General features: G+C 40.4%; 1 protein-coding gene across 5 annotated transcripts in view; it reads right to left on the reverse strand.

Annotated features, from left to right (window-relative positions):
* Window positions 1-14,024, reverse strand: part of ABCB7 (ATP binding cassette subfamily B member 7) — a 133,018-nt gene that overhangs the window by 87,015 nt on the left and 31,979 nt on the right. Inside the window, exon 1 of one of the 5 annotated variants that reach the window (XM_023734695.1) lies at window positions 10,228-10,285. The exons of the other annotated variants lie outside the window; for them this stretch is intronic. The gene's annotated coding sequence lies outside the window, so the exon portion shown is untranslated. Of the gene's footprint in view, window positions 1-10,227; window positions 10,286-14,024 lie in introns of those variants that run through there. 5 annotated transcript variants of the gene reach the window in all.

The raw sequence follows: 14,024 nt of genomic DNA on the forward strand, positions 1-14,024 counted from the left end.
GATACCAAGTAATAATAGACTGGCTGAAATCTAGGAAGATAAGGGTAAATTTCATGGTAATCACAAAGAAAGTTAACAAATCTACTAATCAAAATAAAGGAGAAAAACAAAGTCTCAGTAAAAACAAAACCGACAAAAACATAGAAATGAAAAAAAAATCCACAAACAAAAGGAACTCAGCACAGGAGAGTAAGAAGAACAAAGAAAACATTAGCAATCTGACTCCTAGGAATATATCCTAGAGAAATAAGAGCCATCACTCTAATAGACATATGCACACTGATGTTCATTGCAGCACTGTTCACAATAGCAAAAAGAGGGAAACAACCTAGATACCCATCAACAGATGAATGGATGAACAAACTATGGTACATACACACAATGGCGTATTATGCAAAGATAAAGAACAATAATGAATCTGTGAAGCATCTCATAACATGGATGAAACTAGAGGACATTATGCTGAATGAAATAAGTCAATCACAAAAGAACAAATACTGTATGAGACCTCTACTGTAAAAACTCATGTAAAAGTTTATACAGAAAAAGAAACAATCTTTGTTGGTTATGAGGGATGGGAAGGGTGGGGGAGGAACTAAATAGAAAATAGATAAGTGGTAACTTTGGTGATAATATGTAAGTAATATTTAAACGAATGAGTGTGGCTGTGTTCCAAAAATGCTTTATAAATTTTATTACACATAAATTTGAATTTCATATAATTTTCATCTGTCACAAAATATTATTATTCTTTTGATTTTTTTCCCCAACCAATAAAAACTGGAAAAATCATTCTTTGTACAGGGGTCTTGCAAAAGTACATGATGTGCTGGATTTGCCCCAGTGTCTGTGGATGACTTCTAAATCCCTTCGACCTCCCAAGTATTCTATGAATGCCACAGCAAAACAAAACAAAGCACCACCACCAGCAAAAAAAAAAAAAAAACCCACAAAAAATACTCACAGAATCTCCCTATTTTTCAACCATTCTTCCCTTTATCTGTAAGATTTTTACATCTCTAGGATATATAACACCAGCAGCAAAGCTTAATATTTAGCAGACATCACAAATAATTCTTCATAGACTTTTTATGTTTGTTTAGGAAACTTCCGTGAAGTAAGTACGGGCCTTAATCCCATTCAAAGAAGCTCACTTATCATGACATTTTTACTATCATGAAACTTGGTCACCGTCTTATATGTTTCAGCTACGTGGTGTGAGATTCCAAGCTGCTTGCTAATGGAGTAACAAAGAATTACAAGGCATTTCCCAAATTCAGAGCAATAAAAACCAATGACTGAATTTTAAAAGGTAAGAAAAAACTTCAAAATCAATTCGTTTTAAATCATGAAGTTAACAGTTCACAAATGTGCAAAGAGAACTTTCTTTATCATATTAAGACTAATTTACCAAGAATATATTTTAGATACACTTAGTACTGAATTATTTTATTGGGCTGGCTTATCACAAGCCAAGAACTTTAGAAAATTGGTATGAATCTCTCAGTACTTCTAAGATTTTTAGTCCTATTGTGTTTGTGCACATAATGAAGAAATTATCACATACTTCACAATGCAGCTGGAATGCTGAGATAATGTGAAAGTTGGGAAAGTAGAATTGGACCTATTTTCTGCTACTTTACAGTTTAAATTCTCCGTAATTTAATAGTCTTGTTTTTTATGTTTACTAATGTGAACTTGGAAAAAAACCCACAAGCACATTTCTTAACTCTCATCTCCACAGGTGGACAATTTAAATCAGTAGCAGACTGTCACTTTGTGTAGTTTTATTTTTTGTAAATACTTGTTTACGTCTGCTGCTTTTTATCGATGTGTCAGATTGCCACTGCTGAGTAAATTACCTGAAGAATTATCCTAAACTCATAAAAAATAACATTTTTGTTTACATGGGTCATTCTACAAAGTTCACTATGCAGGTCATATCCAAAACACCTCCATTTTCTTTATAAGCATTCCAACAGTCTGGTAACAGTAGGTCCTTTGGCAGGAAATATATGACAAAACTCTTTGCTTATAACAGAGGTGTAGAATAAGATAATATTGATGTAAACATAAACCCAACTCAGGAGCTTACAAATGATACCTCTTGAATTGCCTGCTCAGCACTAGATGGAAAAGGTATTTTAAAGAAGGTATTTGGTTTTGTGAATTTTAAATTCTTTTTGTCTTATCCATAACTAATCTTTTTTTTTAACTAGCTTGTTGAAAGTTCACTTCTACTATGTTGTTGTTAGCTGTTCTCATGGTAACCCCATGCACAATGGGATTGGATGATTATGATCCACATGGTTTTCATTTGTTGATTTTTCATAAATAGATCACCTGGCCTTTCTTCCTAGTCTTAGTCTGGAAGCTCTACTGAAATCTCAGTAACACAGCAACATACAAACCTCCAAAGAAGACAGGTGGTGGATGTGCTTGAGGTACACTGGCTAGAAATCAAACCCAGGTCTCCCACATGGAATGTGAGATTTCCACCATTGAGCCACCATCACACCACCACCACCAGTTGTTATCGAGTCGATTCTGACTCATGGTGACCCCACGTGTGTCAGAGCAGAACTGTGCTCCATAGAGTTTTCAATGGCTGATTTTTCAGAAATAAACCACCAGGCCTTTCTTCAAAGGTGCCTCTGGGTGGACACAAACCTCCAACCTTTTGAATAGCAGCTGAGTGCATTAACCGCCACTGCTCCCTAATTTCTATTGAGGTAGGTGGGCACTCATTGGATATTTGGGGCAATTTCTGATAGCAATCTGACACTCCCTTCAACATGTGTGTCTTGTGATATCCTTGCTATCTCTATTTTATTTCTCTCATTTTTTGTCCTTTGATGCCTCTTTTTCTTCTCCCTGCCGATTTTTTGTTAGTTTACTACTGCTAATGGCATTCAAGCCTGAGAAGGTTGCTAACCCCTATTCCATTATCTCCTCACAGTCTAATTAAATAAAGACATGATATAGAATGGAACTGTGTGTTTCTGAAAACATTACTATTGCCCAAATCAACTGAATTAGCTCAAGCGAAAAAAGGAACCTTTTTAAAAGATACTGCAACACTCTCCCCTCTACACACAATGTCTTAATTTTGCTGCCTCTCATTTTTCTTCAGAGTTATTTGAGCCTTGAATCCTGTCAGAGTTTTATATAAATATCCACTCTTCATTTCAACTGCACTTTAAAAATTCCAAAAAGTGACCGTAATTCATATAACGGCTAGAGCATAATGCCAGGATGAAAACTGACAATTCTACTAGAAGCATTTTAAGAGGTGTATTAAAAAAAAGAACTGCTTTGAAAAGAAGCACCTAGAGATTTAAAGTCATTCTAGAATGCTTGAAGAGTAAACAAACCTTATATTAAATTGTCACAGTAATCTTTTTAAATTCGACTCACTGTTTCTATACAAAAGCGTTCTCTTGAACAATGTAAAAATAAAATTTTAAATACATGATCCTTACCCTCTAGGAGTTTATAATCTAAAACTGACAGATGCAGGCATTAAAGTCATAGCAAAACAAACGCTATAGTAAAATATATCTTGACTGCCTTCCCACAATCACCCACAAAAAAAAAAAATAATCCTACAATTTTAGTTCATCCCCAGAGACGCTAAGTCCAGACCAGCATTGCAGATTCCCTGAAGATCAGGAAAATTAACGTTTTATCCACTTACCATATTTTCACTTTGATCTTGGGTTTAGCAAAAGGAATACCAGCTACTATTCACTGAGCACTTACTATTTGGTCAGCCTTCCGCCCAATACTACATTACCTCATTTCATTCCCACTACAACTCTATGAGGAAGCTTTTATTATCCCTATTTTACAGACTAGAAACTGAGGCCAGAGAGTCTGACTTGCTCAAGTTCACACAGCTAGTGAGTGAATGGAGATAACCATTCCTAACACTACTGACACTAACAATATCAGCAATGTCACTAGTCCTAGTGAATTTATTAATCATCTTCCTTACTGATAACGCTGAAACATTCAGGCTGTTTTCTGTGTTGTTAAGCCTTACACAACTTTTTTTTTTTTTACAAGAATCAACGTAGTTGTGAGGTTAAAAATTTAATATACAGGAGTGACATCACTGAAAATGGTAGAGTACACAACTCCAAAAATTTGTCCTTCTAGTAAAGCAATGATTAAGCTGGCAAAAACTGTCAGGATCAATATTTTAAGAACTCTAGAATCTAAGGAAAAACATAAAACAACCAGGGGGGCTTAAAAAGAAGCTCCTAAATTTCAGTATGAGAGCATTGTGTCATTTTCACTTACCACCTACAATACTCCACTCCCGAAATCAGAGGTGCTCTTGGTGTGGCTTACTGATGCTAGTGGGGACAATATGGACCTTGATCTCAAATAACTGTGGTAGTGATTTTTTATGTTTCTGGTAGCTCCTTGATTGGCTCAGGAGCTTGACTTTCTTTTGCCACCGGAGGAACGCATTCAGGGCTGGGGTGTCCTCCCAAGTGGTGTTTGTTGTTAAGCGTGTAAAGACATATACTAGCTGCAGATTCCTAGGGCAAGTGAGAAATATGGGGCAAGTAGCAGATACACCGAAATGTCTACAAAGGAAGAGGCTAAGGAAAGAGACACATAGGGGAATGAGAACATTGGAAAGCTCCTGCATATACTGCGGTATCCAGAAGACCACACACACACCCAGGGATAAACACGCTAGGAATATACCTGAGATAACCCTAAGATTTCATCACTAACCTTTAGATTCTACAAAAGCAGGAAATAAAGACTAAGGCAGAGTTGTAAGTGGCCCTGGCAAACATTGGAGTACGGCAGCAGAGGTGGTTCAGTGGAAGAATTCTTGCCTTCTACGTGGGAGACCCATGGGAGAGACCCAGACTTGATTCCCAGTCAATGAACCTATTATGTACCCACCGCCCATGTCAGTAGAGGCTTGTGTGTTGTTATGACCATGAACAGGTTTCAGCAGAGCTTCCAGACTGAGACAGACTAGAAAGAAAACCCTGGCAATGTAATTTTGAAAATCACCAACTGAAAACTATATAAATCACAATGGTTTGATCCGCAATTAATAATGGAGATGGCACAAAACCAGGCAGCATTTCATTCAGTTATGCATGACATCACCTTGAGTCGGGGGCTGACTATGGCAGCTAAAAACAAGTGATAGAGTGTCCAACAGAGAGCCAATCTATAAAGGCTGGGAGAGTATTTTTGTATTGTTTCTTTTTGGCTCTAAGTACTTAAGGAAATCTCTGTCAAATCACTAGCTAATCGCTAAGCTAATTGAAAAGAGACTTCACTGGCCCCAGATGACAAAGAATACAGACTTCACAAAAATAGATTAGAGAGGACTTCTGGCAACATGGTGCTCTAGGCAGAAGCACCACGCCGTCCCTCAACAGCAAAGATCAAAAAAACTAAGCCAAACAGAGAAAACAGCAATCTTGAAACCCTAAAACATCAAATGAAGACGTAAAGAACTCAGCCAAGTACCAAATGGAATAAGAAAACTCACAGAGAACGGAGAGCGAGGAGAGGCTAATGCAGAGGTCCCTATCAGCTAATGCAGCGCGGATCCGCCATCTTGAACTATCAGAGATCAGCAAATGGGGGTACGAGAAAGCAGCTTCACGGAGCTTCCAGCAGGAGACAGAACAACCAGTAATTGGCGATATATGCTTTCCCACCCCCCACCTTTCTTCACCCCCACTCAGCCTCCTCTGCTTCCCACGGCCACAGTCTCTTGGCCAGGAAGCACTGGCTGCTTGGATTCCAACTGCCCGCACTGAACAACTCCCTGAGTGCCATTTGTTGGCTGCTGGTGTTGCTTTTTTCTGCTTCTTTTGATTTCTTCCTTACCTCTCACCATCTCCCCCTCCTTTCGCTCAAATACCTGCCTCCATGCGACATCTTTGCTTCTTCCTGAGGGGCTGCGGAGCTCCGTTCGAGTGTGGAACTGCTTCCCGGTCTGGGATGCCACACTGGTGGGATGCTGGGGCTTTAGTTTGTTTGTTTTGAATTGTTTGTTTGTTTTCTTTTCCTTTTCTCGAGTTGGGAGTCCGTTCTGGCCAGGCAGTGCTACGCGGCATCCCTGAGAGCATTTTTTTCGTGGTTTTTTTTTTCCTGTTTTTTTGGAGGGGCTTTTCTTGTTTTTTTTAAAAATTTGTTTCCTTTTCCCTCTTTTTCCCTTTTTGTTTTTTTTCATTACTCAGTTTCTTGTCTCTCTACACCTTCCTTCTCTTCCTGTTTCCTGAATACTTGGAGCTGAATTCCTCCATGCCTTCTAGCCAGGCTGTACTGCAACAATTGGGAACAACTTCCCGAGACATCATACCGCACCAGTGGGATCCCTGGGAGCTTTGCTGTTCTTTTTACTTTCTAGTTTTTATTTATTCATTCTTTTCTTTTTTTTTTCTTCCACTTTTTGTTGTTCTCCATTTCATAGTCTCTCATCTCTCCACTCCAACGGCAAGCTCCCCTAGCACTCTTTTTTGTTTGTATGTTTTTGGCTCCTGTTCATCTCTTCTCTCTCCCACACCCATCTTAGCTCCACATGTAACAGTCTCCCCCCTCTATCCTGCCTACCTGCACCGTGCGCTTAACATCACACCACCAAGAAGCACAGGCACAGCCTACCAGAACCTGCCCTGCATAGATTACCGACCCGCCTTGGTGGCTGTAGTAAGTGCCACAAACAACCCATCCCAGCCACTCCTCTTTAGCTAGACCTGCCCTGCTGTACCATATCTGAGCGACTGATCCTGCCCATTGGAAAAGGAGGCGAAAAGTTTCGTGCCCACAGACGAGCAAACAACAAAGAACACACAGCCCGCCTGCTCAGACATAGACAAGTTTAAAAAAAAAAAATGAAACAAATCTACAATCAAGAAACGAGAAAAATAACTACTAAATACACTGAAAACAGCAGAAAATATCAAAACATTTAAAAAACAGGACAGGATGGTTCCAGTAGGCATCCAAAATAAAACACCAGATGACTTTCCAGTAGAAGAAAAAGCACTAGAACTACCTAGTAAGGAATTCAAATCCCTAATACTCAAAATTATCCAAAAGTTGAAGCAAAAAGCAGACAAAAATGAGGAAAAATAGGCAAATTCATGGAAAATACAGACAAAAAAAGGGAAGAATTCAGAAAAATAATTCAGGAACAAAATGCCAAAATAAATTCACAACTAGAAATTATACAAAAACAACCATTAGAAATCCAAAAGATAAACAAGATTCCAGAAATGGAAAGTGTCATAGAAGGGCTGAGGAGCAGATTTGAAATGGTGGAAGACAGGATCAGCGGAATTGGAAACAAACACTTGGATACAAGTCGGTTTGAGGAAAAATCAGAAAAAAGAACGAAGAAAACTGAAGAGACCCTGAGAATTACGTGGAATACAATCAAAAGCAAAAATCTGCGAGTGATCGGAATTCCAGAACAGGGGTAGAAAATAGAAGACACAGAGAGGATCATTGAAGAATTGCTTACAGAAAACTTCCCCAATATCATGAAAGATGAAAAGCTGACCATCCAAGAAGCTCAACGAACCCCATATAAGAGAGACCCCAAAAGAAAATCACCAAGGCATATCATAATCACACTCACTAAAACCAAACAAAAAGAATCCTGAAAGCATCTCAAAAAAAAAAAAGTCACATACAGAGGAGAAACAATAAAACCAAGCTCGGATTATTCAGCAGAAACCATGCAGGCAAGAAAGCAATGGAATGACATATATAAAATCTTGAAAGAAAAAATTGACAGCCAAGAATAATACATCCTGCAAAACTCTCATTCAAATATGATGGTGAAATTAGGTCATTTCCAGATAAACAGAGATTAAGGGACTATGTAAAAACCAAACCAAACTTACAACACTTATTAAAGGAAGTCCTCTGAGAACAAACAATATCAGATCACAGGCTGAATATAGGACACAGGATTGTACTAGCCAGATACCCTCCTAGGAAATAAACTCTTCAGGACTATCCAAAACCAAAAGAAATACAAAAGGGAACCAGAGAAGTTAATCTGTAAATGACAACAGCATCAGAACAATAAAAGAAGGAACAAACGGTGTAGATATAGAACCTTCTAATGAAAAGGAAGTCAAGCGATACCAAGTAATAATAGACTGGTTCAAATCTAGGAAGATAAGTGTAAATTTCATGGTAACAACAAAAAAAGTTAACAAACCTACTCAGCAAAATGAAGAAAAACATGAAGTCTAAAAACAAAACGTACAAAAAACAAATGAAATAAAATTCACAGACAAAAGGAGCTCAGCACAGGAGAGTAAGAAGAACAAAACTGGAGGACATTATGCTGAATGAAATAAGTCAATCACAAAAAGACAAACATCGTATGAGACCTCTATTGTATAACTCATATAAAAGTTCACACGCAAAAAGAAACAATCTTTTTTGGTTATAAGGGATGGGAGGAGTGGGGGGACTAAATAGATAACTGGTAACTTTGGTGAAGAATAAGACAGTACACAGTACTGGGGAAGCCAGCACAACTTGCATAAGGAAAGGTCATGGAAGCTCCACAGACACATCCAAACTCCCTGACGGACTGAATTGCTGGGCGGAGAGCTGTGGGGACCATGGTCTCAGGGAACATCTAGCTAAATTGGCATAACACAGTTTATAAAGACAATGTTCTACATTCTACCTTGGTGAGTAGCATCTGGGGTCTTAAAAGCCTGTGAGCAGCCATCTAAGATACTCCACTGGTCTCACCCCTTCGGGAGCAAGGAAGAATGAAGACAAGAAGACATAAGGAAAAGACTAGTCCAAAGGACTAATGGACCACAGCTACCACGGCCTCCACCAGCCTGAGTCCAATACAGCTAGATGGTGCCCGGCTACCACCACTGACTGCTCTGACCAGGATCACAATAGAGGGTCCTGGACAGAGCTGGAAAAGGACGTAGAATAGAATTCTAACTCACAAAAAAGACCAGATTTACTGGCCTGACAGACTGGAGAAACCCCGAGAGTATGGCCCCCAGACACCCTTTTAGCCCATTGGTGAAGCCCCTCCAAAAAGTCACTGTTCAGCCGGGGACTGGACAGCCTCATAACAGAAAACAAGACTAATGAGGCACAGCAGTCCAGGGACAAGGACTAGAAGGCAGGAGGGGACAGGAAAGCTGGTGATAGGGAACCCAAAGTTGAGAAGGTACAGCGTTGACATGTCATGGGGTTGCGAACCACTGTCATAGGGCAATACGTGTGCTGTTTAATGAGAAAGTATTTGTTCTGCAAACCGTCATTTAAGGTAAAAAAAAAATTATCTATGTGAGATCAAACCGACAACAGCAACTCAAAAGGTTTGATGGGAAGCTTAGGGGACAGTGAGTTGAAGCTAATGGTAATAGAATAATTTGGAAAAGGATAATGAGAATAGCAGCACAACTGGAAGAATATAATCGATGTCACTGAATTGTACATGTAAAACTTTCAAAATGATGTAACTTTGGCTATGTATATTCTCACCAAAAAAAAAGGTCCTCAAGGTCGAGAAGGGAGAGTGTTGACATGTTGTGGGGTTGTTAACCAATGTTACAAAACAACATGTGTACTGACTGTTTGATGAGAAACTATTTATTCTGTAAACCTTCATCTAAAGTACAATAAAAAAAATTAAAAAATAGATTAGAAAAATCACTAAACAAAAACTACAACCCACATCAAGTTACAACAAACCCTGGGAAGGAGGGAGATCCTGATGTCCAAAGTTAACACATTTTAATATTCAAAATGTCCAGTTTTCAACAAAAAAATCTGAGGCATGCAAAAGAAACAAGAAAGTATGCCCATTCAGAGGAAAAAAATAATCAACAGAAACTGTCCCTAAGGAAACTCAGTCACTACACTTACTATACAAAGACTTTAAATCCAATGTTTTAAATATTTTTAACTAGCTAAAGAAAACTACAGGCTAAGAACTAAAGGAAACCAAGACAATGATGTCTTAACAAACAGAAAAGATGAAGCGGAGGTGGAGCAAGATGGCAAAGCGGATGCTCCCATTTACTCCCCCGCCAACTAACTTACTAAACAACGAATAAAAACAAGCACAGACTGAGATCTGAGAACTCTGGACAGCAGCTGAGGTACTGGAGTGTCAAGGTGAATACAGAAGTGGGGGAGAAGAAGACTGGGACTGATATACAAGCCAAGAGATCCCACCTGCTGACATCAGGAGCGCTCACTCATCACAGCCATTTTGGGATGGGGCTGGAACACCCTAAACAGGGAACACAGAAAAGGAGATAATCTGAGGAAGCTCTAGCCCGATTTTTTAAGGTGGCACAAATCTGCTGTGGGAATACATGGGACACACAATTGGGAGGGGTGAAGGGAGACCGTGGCGCTGTGTGAGAGTACTCTTGAATCTCGCTGAGGCTTGAGATGAACAGGAACTGTGACCAGGAGAAACAGCAAGGACAGCAGAGCAAGGGAAATACTTTAAACTGACTGGCTACACAGGAAATGGCCCACAGCAGGATACTGAGTAAGTGCCTGTGCGAAGTCGCCCATGAAAGAAAGACATAGAGAGCCCCCCAATCCCGCCGTCATCACGGTAAGGTAGAGCCCCAACACTCAGGTCAGTGTCTGTGACAGCTAATTCCCCCTCCAGCACGTATGTACTGGATTCCAGAGACAAAACATCCAGAACACCTGAACCAGTACTGAAAAAAAACTAAGGATGAGAGTGCCATCTAATGGTTCTCAGGAGAAGATACTAAGCTCACTGCAGCTAGGTCATTCTGTCTCAAATGGAACCCGCAGGGCAGAGGAGAACTGCCTGTGGGGTTCCCAGGGATGTGAATCTTTGCAAAGATGGTCTCCCGCATCTTTCTCTTGCAGAGGCTGGTGGGTGCAGGTCCCAGACTTTTGGTTGGCAGCCAGTTGCCTGGCTGCTGCACCACCAGGACACCCAATCAGAAAATTTTCCCACAATAAAAAGAATACAAAATTTAAAGAAAAAAAAAAGCTCAAATTCAACAAAAGACAGTAAAACACAAAAAATCCCAAGAAGGAACAATCAAAAGCAAAACATGAGGAAATCTCCCCGAATGAGGCCATAAAACTGCAAAGAATTGACAACTTTCCAACGGTGCTAAATATGTTTAAAGAGAGAAAACCAACTAGTGGAGATTAGAAAACAACTGGAGAAACAAAATGAGAGATTTAATAAGGAAATTTTAAAACATCGACAAAAACAAAAAGAGTACTACTGGAACTAATAAAACTTCTGAATAAGAAAAAGCAAGAAATATGAGCTTGTGGCCAAAATGATAGAATAGACACTTTGTGTCGTCTATCTTACGACAAAGACCCCAAAAAAACAAGCAAATGAGATATATATAACAATATAAAAATCCTAATCATCGAAGACAAAACCAAACAATTGGACTGAGCAACAGATAGAAGGAGAGACAATTCAAAAACAGCAGAAATGGGGAATTACGAATGTGGGATCACCAGCGTCCAGTTAGCGGAATCTGCACAGTGGACACAGGTTGAGGCAAGCAGTAACATCCCAAGCCAAAACCCACCCCATCTGGTGCAGTCAAGCAGCAGCAAACATGCATGCGCCTTCAGAACCAAACAGGAGCCACAACAGAACTGTGAAAGTTATGTGCAAGCTCCCGACCAACCGTGCGTGCACACCATAACCCTTCCCTTACCAAAGTTCATGGCCAAGAAGCACTTCCTTCTCCTCATCCATCCTCCTCCCCAATCCGATATACATCAGTCTGGTGGCATTCAACACAGCCACACCCCCTAAACTGGGAATTCACAAACCGGTCTGGAGGCATGCTCCCCTTTGCCCAGCCACTGGTGTGGGGGGTCCACAGACTAGCAGTGTCCTTCACCCCCCCCAATCACCTGCACCAGTGCCTTGCTGGTCAACCCCACATGGCATGCCTTCTTAGATCAAAAGAGGCAGGGCATCCACCAGAAGCCTCTTATCACCTGCTGCATCCAAGTCAAGTCGGAGCTGCAAATTTGTGACATTCAACACCACCCCGCCCTCTAAGAAGGGGCCTCACCCACCCAGACTGGAGGCCTGAGAGCCAGCAGTACCACCCACTCCATCTAGCTTCCTATGACAGGGGCCTGAGAATTAGTGATCCCCCAATCCCTTCAGCTAACAGAACCGGGCGCCCAAGGACTGGCTGCAGTACCCCCACTTACTACGAGCTGTAGCAGACAGGGGCATGCCCTTCATTCAGGCACCGGGGGGCAGCCGACAGTCCCCTGCCTTGACACCCACATTGCCCCCCACTGCAACCAAAGACCTGTGCCTGCTCCAAACACACCCAAGCAGCCATGCCCACCCAGGACTGTAGGTGAGAATCTCCACACCACACACTTGGTGAGCAAAAATCCAGGCACCTGCACCCCAACAAACCGGTAAGTGGCAGAGCACACACACAACCTCCAATCCAACATACAGGGAGAACACCCCCTGCATCCACAGCCAGGTGACCAGCAGGACAGATTCATCACTTCATCAAAAACTCCGCCTACATCTTCAGCACCCCCGCAAGAACAGTGAACAGACTCCTGGGCTCACACACCTAGTAGCTGCTCCGATCACCTGGAGATAGGAGGTTAGAGTTTAAACGAACCAGGCTAATGATGAGAGTAACACACATACTCAGCCTACTTAGACATATCAAAACAAAACAAAACCTCAGAATGCACTAAACAAAAAAGTATGAAAAATGAATATACTAACTTACTGATGCCTCAGAGACAACAATCAATATCGAATTACATAAAGAAGCAGAACAAGATGGCTCCAGCAAGCCACCAAAATAAAGAACCAGAAAACCTTCTGGAGGAAAACAAGGCACTGGAACTACCTGATAAAACATTCAAAAGACTAATATACAGAGCTCTCCAAGAGATCAAGAAGGAGATCAGGCAAAACACAGATCAAACCAAGGAAAACACAGACAAAGCAAAAGAAGAATTCAGGAAAAGAATACAAGAACAAAACGACAGAATAAATAGGCTATTAAAAACCATACAAAACTAGTACCTAGAAATCCAAAAGATTAACAATAAAATTTTAGTATTAGACAACTTAATAGAAGATCACAGGAGCAAAACTGAGACAATGGAAGTCAGAATTAGTGAGACTGAAAATAAATCCCTTGACACGAATTTGAGGAAAAATCAAAAAAAAAGAATGAAGAAAGCCTAAGAATTATGTGGGATACTATCAAGAGGAAAAACCTATGAGTAATCAGAGTACCACAACGGGGGAAAACGGAAAACACAGAAAGAATGGTTAAAGATTTGATGGCAGAAAACTTTCTTAACCTCATGAAAAACAAGAAAATATCTATCCAGGAAGCTCTATGAACCCCATACAGGATAGACCCCAAAAGCAAGTCACCAAGACATATCATAATCAAATTTGCCAAAACCAAAGACAAAGAATCCTGAGAGTGGCTAAGCAAAAAGTCACCTTCAAGGGAGAACCAATAAAACTAAGCTCTGATTACTCAGCAGAAACCATACAGACAAAAAGGCAATGAGATGACATACATAAAGCCTTGAAGAAAAAAATTGCCAGCGAAGAATTACGTATCCAGCAAAACTGTCTCTCAAATACAACGGCGAAATAAGGTAATTTCCAGATACGTAGAAATTAAGGGAATTTATAAACAACCAGACCAAAACTGTAAGAAATATTAAAGGCAGTCCTCTGGTTAGAGAATCAACATCAGACAGACAGCAATCCAAGACTAGGGCACAGGACAGATCAACCAGATAGGGAATTCACAAAAACAAAACAAAGCTCAAAGACTGAAAACAGGGAACCAGAGACATCAATATGTAAAAGACGACAACATCACAACAAAAAAGAATAAACGGGGACTTCCGGCAAGATGGCGCTCTAGGCAGAAACACCACGCCGTCCCTCCACAACAAAGATCCGAAAAACTAAGCCAAACAGAGAA

The sequence above is a fragment of the Trichechus manatus genome, unplaced genomic scaffold, assembly GCF_000243295.1.
Source record: "Trichechus manatus latirostris isolate Lorelei unplaced genomic scaffold, TriManLat1.0 scaffold00070, whole genome shotgun sequence".
Classification (NCBI taxonomy): domain Eukaryota; kingdom Metazoa; phylum Chordata; class Mammalia; order Sirenia; family Trichechidae; genus Trichechus; species Trichechus manatus.